This window comes from Mesoplodon mirus (assembly GCF_964341445.2).
Source record: "Mesoplodon mirus genome assembly, chromosome: 2".
Taxonomy (NCBI): domain Eukaryota; kingdom Metazoa; phylum Chordata; class Mammalia; order Artiodactyla; family Ziphiidae; genus Mesoplodon; species Mesoplodon mirus.
The window spans coordinates 110,425,866-110,445,190 of NC_138977.1; the positions used below are offsets into that span (position 1 = coordinate 110,425,866).

The 19,325-nt window shown below is 44.4% G+C and overlaps 1 protein-coding gene and 1 long non-coding RNA gene across 3 annotated transcripts in view; one reads left to right on the top strand and one right to left on the bottom strand.

The window, feature by feature from the left end:
* CCDC6 (coiled-coil domain containing 6) overlaps positions 1-19,325 on the top strand; it is a 119,246-nt gene that overhangs the window by 17,392 nt on the left and 82,529 nt on the right. The window lies entirely within an intron of this gene.
* Positions 15,302-19,224, bottom strand: LOC309795301. Its single transcript, XR_014292235.1, has 3 exons — positions 19,123-19,224; positions 17,435-17,611; positions 15,302-16,715 (listed from the first exon to the last, which is right to left on the bottom strand). It is a non-coding gene; the product is annotated as an uncharacterized lncRNA (long non-coding RNA).

The window sequence follows — 19,325 nt, forward strand, 5'->3', positions numbered from 1 at the left end:
TCTGATGAGGATGCTGATGCCTTGGGACCAGACAGAGCTGCTCACATTAGTGGCTTTTAGTGGCTTGTTTCCTAGCCCCGAATGTCTGGCACTCGATCATGCTGTTAGAATCCATTTCTCACTTTCCCCTGCTGTGAAATCTGTTTTTATGATGATGGAGGATTTTGTTTAAACTTTTTTTATGATGGAAATTTTCAAGCGTGCACAAAAGTAGAGTGAATGTACAAACCGCTTAGCTTCACCAATGATCAATAGATGGTCAGTCTTGAAGTGGTTTCACCCAGAAATGGTTCAGTTTGCATCTCTGATAAGGATTTTATAACCACCATACCATTATCACGTTTAAAAAAAATAGTGGTATTTACTGTAGTAAATTTGTGTTTGAAAGGTAAACAGCAAAGGCTTTTCTGGAATTAAATGTGTTATCCTTGCCTCTCCTCTGCTCTAACGCTTTACCCCTGTGCCCTGAGGCACAGATGGAAATCTCTTCCTCACCAGTGTGCTGACCGAAGGCTCTGGGACCTTTTACCTGCTGCCCTGTTTCTTGGTACGAGTCCCGGAAGCATCCCAGTCGTGCTAGATGTGTCTGTCCTCAGGAAAGTATGCGGACTGGCTTCCCAGCCCCCATGGCACACAGCAGTCTGAGTCTCAGGTCACCACCTTGTGCATGTAGGGCAAGAATTGTGGCGTCTGCAGCTCTGCTGCGAGGAAATCTCCTTTGCAGTCTTCCCTGGAAGCCGGGAAGTGTCTGCTGAGCACCCTGGAGGAATCATGCCATAGCAAGGTGGGCAGGCGCAATGTTGGGTGTGAAGCCACACAGGGCTCGAGAGCAGCAGACAGGAAGCTATGGGCAGTGTGTGCAGATGGATGGCTTCTGGACAGGTAGAAAACGAGCATTTTTGTGCAGAATCTCCAGCTGTGAGATCTGCAGCTTGTGCAGCATCCACAGAATGGTTTCAACTCACCTATTTCACTGGAAATCTCACAGCAAGTCTGGGGGAGGTAGTGGGAACCTCACCTGGGAAACAGAGGATCTGGGGCTCAGGTGAAACGCTCAGGGAGGAGTGCTGGTAAATGGGACAGTGGGCTTGCAAGGTAATGACCCGACTCCCAGGCCAGGATGCTTTCCACTTGGCCAGCTCTTCAGCAGAAAAGGAAAAAAAGGGATCTGGTCCTTCCACACTTAGAAACAAGGGGGACTGACTGTAGCTTTGACGGTAATGTATGAAGGAGAGTGAGGTGACAGGTAGCAAGTGTCCTTTTACCGGAATTTATCCAGATACTTGCCAGACCTCTGCCAGGTGGGACCAGTCCCCGTGGGTAATGAAGCCTCACAGGGGTTGGGGCAGGACGGCCAGGCCTTTGACTTCTGTGAGTCTAGGAAAAGAAACGGTGGGCGGTCCAGTTGTTGAAATGACCTCCAAGGGACGGTCCGGATTATTTGACTTTGTTCTCGTTTGCCTGTGTCAGCTAGTGTTTAAAATGGGCCGCTGGCTTGGGGGCTTGGGCCTTTGGTTACTTTTGGAGCTGTTGCTCTTTGTGGGAATAATTTGACCTCTGTAGGCAATAGCCTTTCACCTTTCACTGTGTGGTTCCCAGACTTTGCTCTCCATCTGAATCCCCTGGAGAACTTCAGAAGTCATGATAACCTGGTGTCACGTCCTTCAAATTCTGGGGACAGGAGCCAGGCATTATTTTTTTTGTTGTTGTTGTTTTGTTTTTTTAAAGGTTCCTAGGTAATACATTTTTGAGTACATATTATTCTCACCCGAGGCTAGAGAAAAACTACTGCCCCTTTAAATTGTTCTTTTGTGTTTTTTTCCCATTAGGTATTTTTCCCCAGCTTTATTGAGATATAGGTGACATAAAACATTGTGTAGGTTGGAGGTGTTGATTTGATAGACTCTTATATTGCAAAACGATTAACTACTACAGCATCAGCTGCATTGCGTCAGTCATGTAATTACCTAAAATGTTCTTTTATTTTTTAATTGCATTTTCTGAATAGCAGAGGCAGCTCATGATATGCTTTCTCCTTCCCTTTTACACAAAAGGGGGCGTAAATGATTCTTTGTTCTGTGCCTCTCCCACTTAATTATATTTTGGAGATTTTTTGGTAACGGTCCACTGATTGCTTCCTCATTCTTTTTTACAGTTGCATAGTGATCCATTCTATGGCTGGGTGTTACAGTTGGGCATCTCATTTGTTTTCAGTCTTTGGTCTCACAAACACTGTTACCGTAACCTTGAACATAGATAATTTTGTATGTGGGTGAGTATATTGAAGGGGATACATTGCATTTGTTAACGCTTACCTAGCACATATTACCTACTGGCTATTCTTTTAAACCATTTCCTTCTATTGGCTCAATCCTCACATTAGTCTGTGAGGTAGCCAGTATTATTACCTCTGTTTTACAGATGAGAAAACTGAGGCTTAGAGAGGCTTGGGTGATTTGCCCAAAGTCAACACCCCAGAGAGTGGCAGAGCCAGAATTCACACCTAGGCAGGCTGATGCCAGAGGAGTCCCTTCACTCTGAGATATACTGCCTTTCTGGGTAAATTCCCAGACATGTCATTGTGGGGTCAGATGCCCTATGCATGTGTAATCTGAACAGATGTTACCAAATTGCCCTCGACAGGGCTTGTACTGATTTATTTACGCTTCTATGTGCAGGATATGAGAGAGAGTGTGTGTGGCCTCCTACCACGTTTTTATCAAACTTGGATTTTGCCAATCTGGTAAGATAAATGTCAAGTTGATGTAGTCTCTTTGCATTTCTCTCAAGGGTATGGGTAAGCATCTTTTCATATGTGTGTAAGAGCATTTGGATTTCCTTTTCTGTCAATGCCTAGTTCATAGTCTTTCTCATTTGTCTTTTGGGACGTTGGTCTTTCTCTTACCCATTTTTCTCAGTACTCTCCATATTACAGATAATTGCCCTTTTTTCTAATTTTGAGTTGCAAAAACATTTCCCACTTGTCATTTATCTTTTGACTTGGCTTTAATGTTTTTTTGTTTTTAAAGCCACAGTGAAATTTCTTTATGCTTTCTTAATGCCATTTATGATCTACAGGAATTACTGTTATGATAAAACTGGGTATTTACACTTTTGAAAAAAAAATGTCGGACAGACTTCTGTTGCAATTTTGTTTCAATGGTAAACAATGCATTTAAGAGAGATTCAGAAGAAATCATAGAAGTAAAGATGCTAGATACTCTTTGAAGTTGCATTAAACCTCTTGAATTCATAGCTGAATAATAGAGGCACATCTCCTGGTGTCTTTCCTCCTCATATTTCTCTGCAGTATCACTTTATATTTCATATAAGATCTTGAATTAGGATAAATCCCCTCCTGTGAGGAACTGATCAATTCCTGAATTAAGTGCATTTTGGATATTATTACTGTAGCCTTTTCTGCTCTCCAGAACCTTCTTAAATGACCTTCCATTTAATTGGCATTATTTCTCTCTCCTGGTTAGTTTCAGACTGTTTATCTGGTGGTTTTATTTTACTCTGCAGTATTTTCCATTTCCCCTGCTTAAAGAAAGGTTTGAAGCTCTGGACGTTAAATTTAATTATCTTCCATATTGACCAATTAGCCAGTCATCTTTGTTCATCTCACAAATATTTCTGAGGATATTGTGTGCGCCAGCTGCTGTGCTAGGGTTTAGGGGACAGTCCCTGCATCTTGGAGCTTATATTCTAAGGGGGGGACGGGGGGGTAGGAGGGAATAGACATCAGACAACTGATTTCAAGTTACAGAATTAAAATTGTGATAGATGCTTTGAAAGATACGCATGTGGTTCTCAGAGGATATGATGGGGGAACTGAACTAGTCTGGGGCAGCCCGGGAGATGCTCCCCAGAGACGCCATGTAGGTTGCCATCATCTGAAAGCTGAGTAAAAGTTAGCTATGCAGAGGATTGGTAAAACACGTTCTGGGCCAAGATAACAGGCCATGCAAAAATCCTGAAAGCAACAGAAGCATGGCAAATTTGAGGAACTGAAAGATGTGGTCAGAGTACGATCTGGATGTGGCCTGAGGAAGGATCTGGAAGTAGGTGGGGCCAGTTTTGACAGGGGTGGTGGTCTATCTTCTGACGCTATCGAGTATTCCTTTGCATAAACCTTGAACCCTTAGTGAAATCTGTAAGATGTCCATTTGAAGGGAAGAGACCTACTCGTTAGCTTTGTCTCTGGCTGTCTTCAAATTTCTGAGCTGAGAATACCTTAAATGTTGCTTATTGCTAGTCTGATGTTCACTTTTACAGAGTACAGACTAGGGAAATCAAATGACACGAGTCCACGCTTTTAGCCAGTGTCAGAACTTGAACCTTGGTCTCCCGGTTTGTAGGCGGTGTTCTTTGTACTCTGCACTTCCTCTTCCCTCAGAGAATATGTGTTCTAAAAACGGAAGTGTCTTTTGATGTGTCATTTTTCCCTGATTTGTATGAGAACTCTTACGAAGGTATAAAAATTAAATCATTTAAGAATTTTGTTGAGTAACATTTATTAAAAACACCACACAGGGAATTCTCTGGCGGTCCAATGGTTAGGACGCAGCACTTCCACTGCTGAGGGCCTGGGTTTGATCCCTGGTCGGGGAAATAAGATCCCACAAGCCGCATGGTGCGGCCAAGAAAAACAAAAACAAAACAAAACAACCCCCCCCCCCACATACCATACAAAAGGGAAGAGAATGCCTTCTAGAAGGTGGGATCTGCTGAGACCACTTCCGTGCCTCTAATCCTACAGCTTCTGTACACCCTTTAGTACCTAGAGCATCTAGTTCAAGGAGCAATGCTGGCGTATATGTCTTTTAAATTAGGAATAGGTGTTTATTCCAGTGTCTGTGCCAATCTAGAACATTCTTCAGATGAATAAATTTGGCCGGCAAAAGTGGCATTTAAATCCATCCCTTTTTAGTTTTTCTTTAGGATGTGTTTTTGCCAGTAGTCTTCCTGTTTCAAAACCCATATGTGGCAAAAAGATTTACTGCTTGTTAAGCAAACCTCCACTTGGCTGGAGGATTGAAGAAGGAATAAAGATGGGAGGACTGTTGATATATAGTAAATGTGTCCAAAAATGGGTTTCTCCCTTCCTCGCCCTTGGTTCACACTTTACTCTGTGCCCGTTTGAAGTTGAAAGATGAGTAGCCGGCTCTGGGCTTTCTTTGTACAAGGGAAGAAAAAAAAAGACGTGGTCGAGGGTATGTTCTCTCTACGTCTGTTAGAGTCTTAGATCCTTAGGTGGTGGAGGGCTCTTCCCTGTGCTCAGTGGGATTTCTTGGCATCTTACTAATGTGTTGAGGAGTCCTGCAACCTGTATCTGAGTGAGTCAAAGCCTCGAGACCTTCCCTCATTGGAGCCTGTACGCTTCTGTGCTGTGGTTGTCTCTCTAATGTCTCAGGTACACATGTCAGATCTTGGCTGCTTATGTGAGCGATGGAAAGGAAACCTGGAAGAAAAGGTGGATTCAGTGGTATTACCAATGAGGTGGGCCAGAGGGAAGGTTAAAGTGAGTGGGGAGGAACAGTTAATCTTAGGGTCTTAGATAGGCAGGGGTCAGATGTAGGAAGGTTCCCTCCTGCCTGGATCAGCTGCCTGGGGAGGTGAGTGGAGAAGAATCAGGTTATTTAGGGGGTGGTCTGGTCGGCAGAGGGCACCAGGAACCTGAACAGGGCTTGCTCAGCAAGGTGGTAAGGTAGAGAGCTGCTCTTCTGTGTTTTCTGCCCAAGTTTGTCACATCTCTGCTTACTGGTGGGTTTCAGTCTATAGATGAAGACAGTCAGGAAAGTTCTACTGGCATTTTCCCATTCTGTATTCTGCGTTCTTTCTTAACCCCCTTTCCATCATTAAATATTATTAACTGTTCCTGTTTTGTCCCCAGCGCTGAACCCTCTACTGCTATTTACTTTGCAGAGATCATCTGAGACTCTTCTTTCACAGATAAAAAATGCATAGGCTCCATGTTAAAACTGAAAAAGCACATCGTTTTCTATTTTTAGGAAAGGTAGGTTTAAAAAATTATGTAATCGGTGCCTTTGGAATTCAAGCCACACAAATATGAAAGTTAAGTCTCTCTTGTCCTGGACCCTGGTTTGTCCTCATAGCCATAACCGCCGTCACAAGTTTCTTAGGCAGTTTCTTAAGGGTTTTTTCTGGATATATTTTATGCAGATGCACGTGTGGGCCTCTGTTGTCCCCCTTAAAACATACACAGCAATGGGAGCTCATTGTACATGCTGTTCTGGCTCTTGCTTTTTTTCACTTAGCAGTGTATGTCATGAGTTCATTCCTGTCGGGCCTAGAGCTGCCTCATTGTATAAAGGGCCCCCTATAAAGTACTTCATGAAATGGGATTCCATGAAATGGGCGCTCTCTATTTTTGTAACTCTTTCTCTATTAATTGTTTCCAGTCTTTTGCTTTTTACAGACAAAGCCAAAGTAAACATTCATTTTTTCTTTTTGACACCTGCAGCAACTATTTATTTATTTATTTGGCCGCACTGCACAGCTTGTGGGATCTTAGTTCCCCAACCAGGGATTAAACCCGGGTCCACAGCAGTGAAAGCCCTAGTCTTAACCACTGGACCACCAGGAAATTCCCTACAGTAAACTTTCTTTAAAAAAAATTTTTAGCATAAATCTTAGTGATAGTTGGTGAGTATTATCTATGGGATAAATATCTAAGAGTGGAATTACGGGTTTCAAAGTATATGTGTGTTTTCTTTTTTTTTTTTTTGCGGTACGCGGGCCTCTCACTGCTGTGGCCTCTCCCTTTGCAGAGCACAGGCTTCAGACGCGCAGGCTCAGCAGCCATGGCTCACGGGCCCAGCCGCTCTGCGGCATGTGGGATCTTCCCAGACCGGGGCACGAACCCGTGTCCCCTGCATTGGCAGGCGGACTCTAAACCACTGCGCCACCAGGGAAGCCCTTGTCTGCATATTGATAACTTAGAAGTCAGTGAGAGAACAAAAATACATGGCTTTTATGACCAAACTCTCCTTTTACTAAGAATCTGAATTGGTAGATGTTGGGAGTTCAAAACTGTTTTTAGAGTACCACTAAGACCTGTCACTAGCATGGCCCACTCCCTCAGGTGACAGAAGGAGGTGATAGTCTTTGTAAGATGCTAGGGAGTGTTAGGAAATTTGTTTGGAGTTTGGGGCTCTCCGCTGAGGGTTTTGAACTCTGACAACAACACATCAAACTTTACCTGGTGTGCGCTGTGTACAAAGTTCAGTTTCGTAAAACAGGTTCTATCCTGATCTCCATCAGTTCACTAATATGATAGGAATCTTAGCCCCATGTTCTCAAAGATATTTGAGGGAGTTTTAGAGTAAAGTGGATTTCCTCATTAAGTACATAATCAATTGAATTCACTCCAATTTATGTAAGTTGAACTGATAAAAGGAACACAAGCTTTTAATATTATGGTTCAGTTGGACAGCATATATAATTTGAGCAACATTGCAATAAAACTTACTAATTAGTTAGTGATAGTTTTCCTGTCACTGACTCGCGCTTACATGGGTTCAGTTGATAGAATAGGAAAGTGCAAAGAGAAGGAAAAGGACAACCTGGCCTGGATTTCTAAATACAGAGCTGCGCCAGGGGGTGGCTCCCATGAAAGGTACTAGCACAGCTTCTGGTGTCACTTGTGACAGCTGGGTCATTGGCTACCTCTGAGTGTGTCTTAGTTTTTGAACCTTTCATCCTTTGCAAGGTGTTGATGCCATCCTCTCACTTGGAAGTCACAAAAGGGCACATTCATTTCCCTTCCCAGTTTCCGGTCCTCCAACTTCACTGTCGTGTTTCCTTCATCGCTAAACTTCAGTCTTTTGCAGAACTGATGTGTTTTGCAGAACTGGAGAGACACATGGTGTTTGAACTCAAAGACTAGGATCCTGAAGGCATCGCTAGTACAGAGAAATGGAGAGAGAAAGAGCGCCGTGGGCAGTGAACCCAGCTGATACTAACTTGAGATGACCCTTCAGAGTCTCTGTTACTCACCGTACTTTGGGGGTGAATCCCTGTTACTCCCTGTACTTTGGGGGTAACAGTATATCCCTTTTTTTTTTCCTACTGAGTTAAATATTTTTTTCACCTAAAATGTAGACAGATCAGGGACTTGATTCCCTGGCAGTCCGGTGGTTAAGACTTGGTGCTTTCACTGCTGTGGGCCCAGGTTCAGTCTCTGGTCGGGGAGCTAAGATCCCGCAAGCTGTGTGGCACAGTGCGGCCAAAAAAAAAAAAAAAAAAAAAAAAGAACGTAGACAGATCAGTACAGCTAAGATCCCGCAAGCTGTGTGGCACAGTGCGGCCAAAAAAAAAAAAAAAAAAAAAAGAACGTAGACAGATCAGTACAGCAAAGACCCTTATACTCCTCACCTGAACTCACCACTTTTAACATCATTCGATTCCATCACATACATGTCTCCCTTCCTCTCTCTGTCTCTGTCTCCTTTTACCCAACCCTCTGAAAGTCAGTTTCAAATATCAGGCCACTTCATTCCTAAGTACTGAGTGTGCATCTCCCAGGAGCAGGACATGAGAGTGAGAATATTTTGGAGGCTGCCATCCACCCTATCACACAGTGTTCCCATTAGGGGGACTCACAGAAGAAATTGGTTTCTTAGGTCTTAATACCAAGTAAAGCTCCTCAGCTTTTGGGCAACACAAACTGCTAGGCTGCTAGGACACTCAGAACTAGATTTTCAAAATGCATAGGACCTGTTGATTAGCATCTCTGTAACTTTTAGCTTTATTTGGCTATTAACCTTTTTTCCCCCCTGTGACCATTCATACATCTTTCCCTTGTAAAATCTTATATATTTATGCAGAGAACCCCCATGGACTTGAGAATGAATTGATGTATAAAAATTAACTCGGGAATTCCCTGGCGGTCCAGTGGTTAGGACTCAGCGCTTTCACTGCCGAGGACCCGGGTTCAATCTCTGGTTGGGGAACTAAGATCCTGCAAGCCACTCAGTGAGGCCCCCCCAAAATTAACTCAAAGTGAATCTGAAATTGCAGTGTGCCCTCAGCTGACCCTTCAGAGAGGAACCAGGTCATCATTATCCAGCCCCCTCATGTTCCTTCTGGGTCATCAGGACAAAGCAGGTGGAATTTCCCCCACCTAAAGTCCCACTGCTTCCTTTTCTCTTTTGAATATACTGCCTCGATGCTCATCTTAAGGGCATTCTCATCTTAAGTCTTACAGGACGTGTCACACTCCGGCACACGCCCGCCTCTCAGAGAAATCCCCAGGTCTCACGGTCTCTTTGGGAGAGCTCTGCCCACTCAGACCTTGAGGGACTTCAGTACCATCGGCCCCTGACACTGGTGGGAAGTGAGCACCCTTTTGATGGTTACATCTGTGAGAACAAAGCGAAGACAATGGGAAGGGTCTGGATTGAATGGTACAGACAGTGCTGTGGGGTTTTGAGAAAGCATGGGTATTTACCTGAATTAGCAGAGGACGTGGAGGTGGTCAGAAGGCACGAGTGGCTGGAGGAGCCTGGTGAGACCTGCTGAACAGGACTAGAAGCCCAGGTCGGGGGAGGAGGAGATAAAGGGAGTGCGGATGGGGTCAGACGTCAGTCTGCTCTGTGCCATCTCTTCGGATCATGCCAGAGATGACCACTCCTCCCCGAGGTATAGGGAGGGGACCCTGGGTGGAGACTGGATGTCGGGATATCCAGTTGGTGGAATCACCATGTTCTGAGCACTAGGCACCAGGCTATGTACAAGTGTGATCTCATGTAGCCCTCAGAGGAACCCTGTGAAGTTTAAGCAGTTCTCCTCATATACCGATGGAAAAGGTTAGGCTCAGAGAGTTTTAAGAAACTGGCCTTAAATGTGGACCTGTGTTACCTCCAGATTCTCAGTTAACTGGAGGCTGCTCTGTGCCATGCTGCTACTTCATCCCCCCCCTCCCCTTTTAAAAACTATATTCATTTATCTGGCTGTGCCAGGTCTCAGTTGCAGCAAGTGGGATCTTCGTTGCAGCATGAGGGATCTTTTTTAGTTGTGACATGCGGACTTCTTAGTTGTGGCATGTGGACTGTTATTTGTGGCATGCAGGATCTAGTTCCTCGACCAGGGAACGAACCCGGGCCCCCTGCATTGGGAGTCTTAACCACTGGACCACCAGGGAAGTCCCCCCGCCCCCGCCTATTTTTTAAACTTATTTTGAAGTATAACTTAAATAATTTACACATATGCTAAACATATGGCTGGATGAATTTTCTCAGATTGAAGGCACTTGTATAACTTGCACCTGATCAAGATACAGGAGAAGCACCCTGGACCCTGCTTTCCTCCCTTCAGTCATTATCACTCCGAGAGTTACCACTGGCCTGAGTTTGAACTCTATCTAACTGGAATCTTACAGTATATATTCTTAGTATTTGACTTTCTCCCAACATTATATCTGTGAAGATTCATCCATGTTGTTGCTCTCTTCCTTTTTGACATTGGGTCTTGGGACTTAGAGTATCTAGAAAAACCATTTATACTCCAGGGCTACAAAATTCCCTTAGTATACAGTTAGAATTTTCAAAACCTGTAAATTTGGAAAATGTAGTCAATTAGGTGTCATCACAGTTTGCTGTCCTTTGCACTTTAGAAGAAAAAGCTTTCTGGATCTTCAGGTCCTTGGTGTAAAGGATCCCCTGTATATTCAGGGAAATGCCTTTTGGTATTTTAAAAGAACGAAGTAAAACTCTTGATGTATTCAGGATCTCCATCAGAGACATTTTCTCTTACAGAGGGCATGAACTTTTATGTAATAGCTAGGATCCTGAAAAGTTTGTTTGTAAATGAAATAAAATTTGTTTTTATCAAACAGTAAGCATATGTGGGATCTTCATGGGAGAAGAAATTAGAAGTCTGCAGAGTGAAGGTTGTGCCCTTTTACAAAAGACCATCAGGAACACACCTGTCACTCCTCACTGCAGTGAAAAACACTGGCTGGAGTAAGAGTGGGTAGAAAGCATATCTACTCTAGGGTTTGGGCTTGGGTTGGCTTATCTTGGGAGGGTCTACAAAAGCACAAGTTTCTTCTAGATTGGGTGTTTCCAAAAAGCGGGGACAGTTCTTTGATTGGGTATCTCAATAAATCTTACCTAGAGCGAGGGCAGAGTAGAGTCAGATGAAAGCTGTAACTGGTTAATTGGTAAAGAAGCAGCAGTCACTGATTTTAGCTGAGAGAGGGGATGTTAGGTATTTTGTGGGTTTCACAGTGATCTTGTTTTGTCTTATTTTGTCCTGGTCTCAGAGTGACCTTGTTTGACGTGGATGTTCTGTGAGATTGTTTATGTCCTACGGGAGAACATCACGGCTTAGCTGTGTCACAACGGTAGGTAATGTTGAGCTTTAGCTGTGAGCCTCGGACCAGCTCCTGGATATCAGGGGCTGCTGCTGTTTGTTTTTCCTTTCTTTCTCAAGGAAAACTTCCAGGCTTTTGTTTCCCATAAATCTACACTTTATGAGTGTTCTTAAAATAGGATTGACCTTTAGTAGTAGATACCTATGCCTTAAGATACTAAATAAGAATTCCAAACAGAAAGTATATGACCCTTTAGATCCTTGTTTCCAGGCATCTTAAGTGACTGGGTTGCCCTGTGTGTACTGGTTTTTAGTGGTTTTAGGTAATCCTTGTGAAGTCACATGGGCCTTTGGCAATTGCTCATTCACAGCAGACCCTTCTCTCCTTACCTGTTGAGTGAGGGTAATTATAACAGTGACCCCAAAATTTTTTTTTAAATATATTTATTTATTTTTTTTTGTCTGCGTTGGGTCTTCATTGCTGTGCGTGGGCTTTCTCTAGTTGCGGCGAGAGGGGGGCTACTCTTCGTTGCAGTGCGCGAGCTTCTCATTGCGGTGGCTTCTCTTGTTGCGGAGCACGGGCTCTAGGCGTTCAGGCTTCAGTAGTTGTGGCACGCGGGCTCAGTAGTTGTGGCTCGCGGGCTCCAGAGCGCAGGCTCAGTAGCTGTGGCGCACGGGCTCAGCTGCTCCGCGGCATGCGGGAATCTTCCCAGACCAGGGCTTGAACCCATGTCCCCTGCATTGGCAGGCGGATTCTTTTTTCTTTTCTTTTCTTTCTTTTTTTTTGCGGTACGCGGGCCTCTCACTGTTGTGGCCTCTCCCGTTGCGGAGCACAGGCTCCGGACGCGCAGGCTCAACGGCCATGGCTCACGGGCCCAGCCGCTCCGCGGCATGTGGGATCTTCCCGGACCGGGGCACGAACCCGCGTCCCCTGCATCGGCAGGCGGACTCTCAACCACTGCGCCACCAAGGAAGCCCTGGCAGGCGGATTCTTAACCACTGCGCCCCCAGGGAAGCCCAGTGACCCAGATTTTTTAATGGCCTCTTGTGATCTAATGGTTCGATCTCAGGATGAGATGATACCTGCTAATTCATATCGTACTTGCTTCCAAAAGGGATTCGAGGTGGACAAGGTGATGTGCATTCCCCTTTGAGCAGTCCAACCTCATCTTTTACCTTTTTTTTCTTTACTTTCCCTCATGGCCTGGCCTAAATGAACAGTCACAGTTGTGAGACAACTCTTTGCCCACAAAGAAAAAAATGTTTCTGAAAGCAGTGGGGGAGTGGGGAGTAGTTCTTCACCTAAGGAAGCTACATCTAAGGATGCCCCATGGAGGTGCTGAAATACCTCTTGACTGCGTTAAAATATTTTTGATAATTTTTATTTTACTTTTTGTGTCTTTTTTTTTTTTTTTTTTTTTTTGTGGTACGCGGGCCTCTCACTGTTGTGGCCTCTTCCGTTGTGGAGCGCAGGCTCAGCAGCCATGGCTCACGGGCCCAGCCGCTCTGCGGCATGTGGGATCTTCCTGGACTGGGGCACAAACCTGTGTCCCCTGCATCGACAGGCGGACTCTCAACCACTGCGCCACCAGGGAAGCCCTTTCTTTTACTTTTTAAAAATTGAGGTGTATTTGTTGTACAGTATTATGTATTTCAGGTGTACAGCATAGTGGGTCACAATTTTTAAAGGTTATACTCCGTTTTGTTTTTTTTTTAATACTCCGTTTTTAGCTATTATAAAATATGGCTGTACTCCCTGTGCTGTGTCATATATCCTTATAGCTTATTTATTTTATACATTGTAGTTTGTGCCTCTTACTCCCCTGCCCCTAACTTGGCCCTCCTTCTGCCCTCCCCCCGACTAGTAACCACTAGTTTGTTCTCTGTATGTGTTCTCATTGCTTTCTAAAGTAGGGTGTGATAAGAAGGCTCGCATTGGGCTGGCCCCGAAGTTCGTTCGGGTTTTTCTGTAGGATGTTATGGAAAATCCCGAACGAACTTTTGGGCCAACCCAGTACTTTGGTGAGCCCTGCATTCTGGTCGCTTATGAAGAGTTAGGGGCTTGTGTGTCACATGCGGGTCACCTTAGACTCCTGCCCTTTTCACAGGGGCCAGGGATGGGGCCTGATCACATGCTTTTCTAATTTTCTTGTCTGACAGAGCATTTAACCTTCTGATTTCTGGCCCCTCCTTTTTGCGGCTTGAATGCTTGTAAACGGAGCCTTATTTGTGAGCTGCAGCTGTGTATGAATTCTCATCCGGTTTCGTGGACCAGAATAGGAAACTGGCTAGCGAGAGTGGTGTTTTACCCTGCATCATCCAGCCGGACGATACTTAAAAGGAGGGGAAAAGGATGAAGAGAGGAGGGTTTGGAGCAATTGAAAAAGAGCTTCAAGCCAATGCAAGGAGGCGAAAGAAACAAGAGAGGAGCTAGAAAGTAGATATTTTGGGGGTTGTGTAGCACTTTTTGTGCATGTTTCGATGTGCTGTCTAATTTTATTTTTGTCTAAATCTATGGCTACATATCCCATTGAAATACCTTGAAGTGGCATCTAAATTCATAAATACCCAGCTTTAGTTATGTACACTCTTTTCTGGTTTTTTAATCTCTGTATTCCTGTGTGAATAACTCTATTTTGATTATTATAACTGTATAGTAGTTTTTCCTCTGTCCTGCGGCCAGTTCTGACACATTGTTTTCAGTATTGTCCCGGCTGTGATGACTTCCCCCTCCGTGTCTCAGCCCGTAAGTCCTGTGGAGGTTTTAGTTTGGGGAGAATTAACATCTTTAAAAATCTCCTGTTTATCCATTGATTGAGGTTCGTATGTCTTTATTTTAACCCTCTAGTGAGGCTTTTAAAGCTACTCTCCTTCATGTTGGTTTTGTGGGCTCTCTATCTTTTTTTCTTGTATCTTGTTCTTGCCATTATGAATAGGAATTTTTCTGTTTTGCTTTCTCATATTTAGGCATGATTATTGTGTATGTGTATGGTTTTTTTTTTTTTTTTTTTTTTGGCGGTACACGGGCCTGTCACTGTTGTGGCCTCTTCCGTTGCGGAGCACAGGCTCCGGAAACGCAGGCTCAGAGGCTGTGGCTCACGAGCCCAGCTGCTCCGTGCCATGTGGGATCTTCCTGGACTGAGGCACGAACCCGCGTCCCCTGCATCGGCAGGCGGACTCTCAACCACTGCGCCACCAGGGAAGCCCAGTATGTGTGTTTTTAATATGTTGCTTGGCTTCTGGTTATGTTGCTCAACAATTATTGGTTGGTTCCCTTAGACTTTCTAGGTGGATGACATCTGGAATGACAGACTTGTGTTCCCTCCTTTCTAGCATCTTCTAATCCCTTACCGTAGAATCAGGTCATACGTTTAATTTAACATGTTCAGCTATTTATACCTAGTAAACAGAAGAGAGTACTAATTTAAACAGTGTTGGCCCCTCTTTCTTATTCCGTGAGCATTTGTAGGCGCTGGGTCCGTCTCTCCTTGCCTTGGTTGGCTGCTGATGTTTCCTTGTACCTTTCCACTAGTGCGTGTGTTTTTTTGTTTTTGTTTTTTTGTTTTAAAACAGAACAGGATGCCCTACCCCTATCCCAGCCGTATCATAATCAAAGGAAAACTGACTTTATGCCATTTCCCACTTACAAGCTGACCTTGAAGGCTAACCCAAACATAAGAAGCCCCTCCACCATATTTCCTGTTGATTGCATTAAGATGTTCTGTATGGCGTTGAATAATATTGATGATAGCAGGTGTCCTTCTCTTGTTCCCAGCTTTAATGGGAATGCTTCTAGAGCTTTATTCATAAATATGTTGTCTGACGAAAGCATTTGGTAGAAGCCTGGACATAGGGTTTTGCTTTGTTTTGTTTGCTCTCACGAGTGAGCAGAGTTTTTGGCAAATGTTTTGCATCTGTTAATATCTTAAAAATCTTAATGTAATGAAATACAATAATACGTCATCTCATATTGAACTATCCACTTATTCTTGAGATCAACTTTACTAGGTAATATTTTTAATTTTAATACATTGCTGCATTCATATTCATTCCGCTAATATTTTAGTCAAGATTTCTGTACATATATTATGCAAAAGTGGCCTTTGATTTTTTTGTTGTACAGGTTTGGAAGCATGGTCACTTTTGGGTAGCTTTCTTTGATTGATTGATTGATTGATTGATTTTTTGCGGTATGCGGGCCTCTCACTGTTGTGGCCTCTCCCGTTGCGGAGCACAGGCTCCGGATGCACAGGCTAAGCAGCCGTGACTCACAGGCCCAGCCGCTCTGCGGCATGTGGGATCCTCCCAGACCGGGGCACGAACCCGTGTCCCCTGCGTCGACAGGCGGACTCTCAACCACTGTGCCACCAGGGAAGCCCTGATTTATTTATTTTTTAAAATATTTATAAAACATGGCAGTTATCTTTATCTTAAAAATTTGGTGAAACTTATTATAAAAAAAAAACCTCTGGCATGGTGTCTTTTATAGATAGGGAAGGCTTTCAAAAATGTCAGAAGCTTTCGTGGTAGGAGAATAGTGGGGGCGAGTAACCTGTTCAGTGTGGCAGCTGGGCATGTCACACATCAGTGATGATGCTTTTTAAAAAATGACAGGTGTGTCCACACATTCTTGTCTTTGTGCATGCATGTTGCTCACACACATGGCTTGGCATTGTGCAATTGCTCCTCAAGGCTTTTTAGCAACCACTATTTTTTCAGGATTGCAGAACTTACTTTAGTGTTTTGGTATGAGTAAATAGTGCCAAATTATATCCACATATCAGCGTTCTTTGCATAATTATCAGACACATTCAGAATGCCATTTGGCAGGTCTGGAGTGGTCAGCACTTTTGGTTTGGTCAGTTTCAGCCAGTTCAGTGCCTATGTAGGTCTTAAAATATCAAATTGAGTATAGGGGTTTCTGCCCTCGCATGATCTGTGTGTTCCTAAAAAATGTTGCATTCTGCAAAATCACACACTACAAATATCAGGGCCTGAGGGAACACCAGTGTTGAGGCAGACCACTCACTACGTGATGTTGTAACTGAAGAACTAACCTAATGGTTTTTGGTAACTTGGGAGATACAGCTTGGGCTTATGGAGTAGTTTTCAATAGATCAGCAACTTTCAAATGAGCTGCCAATGCTTGATGTTCCCACTGTGTGCTCAGATAGAAAGATAAAAAAGTTCTTTGTCCTTGAAGTTCACCTGGACAGGAATCTTTGAACTTCTGTGGTTTACTAACCTCTTGCATGTTCTTCGTCACCCCTTATAAAGAGTTTGTCCATTCCAGGCCTTCCCTGGTTCAGTCATGAAGGAAGCTGTCACAGTCATCCTAGATGAGCAGATCTCCACCAGATTTTAAGTATTTTTTTCTGGAAGGTAAATAATTATTTATTGCAGAAACTTTGAAAAACAGGTTCACCGTACAAAGACTGTGTCATCGGTGCCATCCCTCAAAACCCCCTCTGTTGCTCTGGTTTGTGTGCTTCTATCATTTCTAATGCATCCGAGGGTTGGTGTGGATCTTTCCAGCAAGCACAATTGGGATCGTGTTGTTCATCCCACCCTGTTCTTTTCCTATTGAATGCATGTGACAATCGTTGCTTGTTCTTAATTACGGCAGCATAATTTTTCCATCTTTAGAATAAACTAACATTTATCGGTGCCTGCAGCAACAAATTACACACATGTAGTGGCTTGGGGCAACATAAATTTATTATCTTACAGTTCTGTAGAAGTCCAGCACAGGTCTCCCTGAGCTAAAGTCAAGGCGTGGCAGGGCCGCCTTACATTCTGGATGCTCGAGAGGAAAATCCATTTCTTTGCCTCATCCATCTTGTAGAGGCTGCCTCTATTCTTTGGCTGGTGGTCCCTCCTCCATCTTCCAAGCCAGCTATGGCAGGACGAGTCCCTCTCACTTGGCCTCACTCTGACCTCCTCTCTGCCTCTAGTTACCGTTTTAAAGGACCCCTGTGATTACATGAACTCATCCAGATATTCCAGGATAATCTTATTTTAAGGTCAGTTGATTAGCAACCTGAATTCCATCTCTTCCCTTAATTCCCCTTTGCCATGTAAGTTATATACTCACAGGCTCTTGGACTTAGGATGTCAGGATTGGGACGGGATGGGGGGGGCATTATTCTGCCCATGCTCGTCTCCTGGTTGATGAATTAATTGGTTGCTTGCATTAGTGTGGATGACAATTCAGTGAACACCTTCATACGTTGATCTCTGTGGATCTCTGGTTAATCCATGGACCACCTTTCTGTAAATGGAATATTTCAAAGTGATCATTTTCATATGCTTGACAGAAAAAAATGATCAAAGTACTGAAACTCCAGTCTTGGTTGGGTAGGAGAACAGGAGGCAAGTTTAGTGCCAAAGAGAAATTTTCAGAACCCAGAGGAGATCATTTTGTCCCTCTGTTGCATCCCAGTTAGTGTATGGTTGTTGCTCATGAGAGCGTTATTATATTCCCTGTGCCTTCCGATGTATGTCACATGCGTTTCTTTGGTATCTGTTTGCTGGATAAACGAGTAAGGAAGTTACATACACATGCACGCATACACGCTTCACCATTAAACTCCTGCTTTCACTCTGTTTCTTTTCCAGTATTAAATCTTAGTAGATAATCAGTCTGAATTACTAGCCATGGTTAATTTTGCAGCATTTTGGATGTTGACAACTGTTTTGTGATTAAATGTAATACTGCCTGGACATCACTGAAATGGGGGACATTGATTCTCACATCGAGCATTTAAGATGTACTTGGGTAGTTTTTTTTTTTTTTTTTTTTGCTGTACACGGGCCTCTCACTGCCGTGGCCTCTCCCGCTGCGGAGCACAGGCTCCGGACACACAGGCTCCGCGGCCATGGCTCGCGGGCCCAGCCGCTCCGCGGCATGTGGGATCCTCCGGGATCGGGGCACGAACCCGCGTCCCCCGCATCGGCAGGCGGACTCTCAACCACTGCGCCACCAGGGAAGCCCAACTTGGGTAGTTTTAACTGTTCTGTCTTGCTAATTTTTTTTGTTTATAAATTTATTTTATTTTTTATTTTTGGCTGCATTGGGTCTTTGTTGCTGTGTGCGGGCTTTCTCTAGTTGCAGCGAGCGGGGGCTACTTTTCGTTGCGACACGCGGGCATCTCATTGGGTGGCCTCTCTTGTTGCAGAGCATGGGCTCTAGGCGTGCGTGTTCCAGTAGTTGCGGCACTCAGGCTCAGTAGTTGTGGTTCCCGGGCTCCAGAGCGCAGGCTCAGTAGTTGTGGTGCACGGGCTCAGTTGCTCCGCGGCATGTGGGGTCTTCCCGGACCAGGGCTCGAACCCATGTCCCCTGCATTGGCAGGCAGATTCCTAACCACCGCGCCACCAGGGAAGACCCCCGTCTTGCTAATTTTAAAGGCTAAGTATGTGTCCTGTGTTCTCTGTCTTTCTCCTTCCTTCCTTTTTCTTTTTTAATACGAAAAGTTTATTATAAAATCTTCACAGATTCATATAAATACCAGTTGCCAGAAAGAGTGAATGAAACCGAGAGTTACTTTGGAATAAGCAGAATCAGACGACGCTTGAAATGACTGTTCTGCAGTCCCTTATCCATGGGGCCAGACATGTTTGAGAATTAAGGGTTTGGGGTGGGGGGATGGGGGTGTATGCGCCTGCCAGGGCTTCCGTAACAAAGCACCGCAAGCTTGGTGGCTTAAAACAGCAGAAATTTATTCTCTTACAGTTCTGGAGGCTAAAGGTCTGAAATCAAGGCGTTGGCAGGACCGTGCTTACCAGGAAGCCTTGAGGGGAGGATCCTTCCTTGCCTCTGCCAGCTTCTGGCAGTTCCAGGCGTTCCTGGGCTTGCAGCTGCAGCGTTTCAGTCTCTGCCCCTGCCTCTGCCTCTGCAGTCACATGGCATTGTCCCTGTGTGTCTGTTTCCCCTTCTTATAAGGACACCAGTCATATTGGATTAGGGCCGATCCTAATGACCTCAT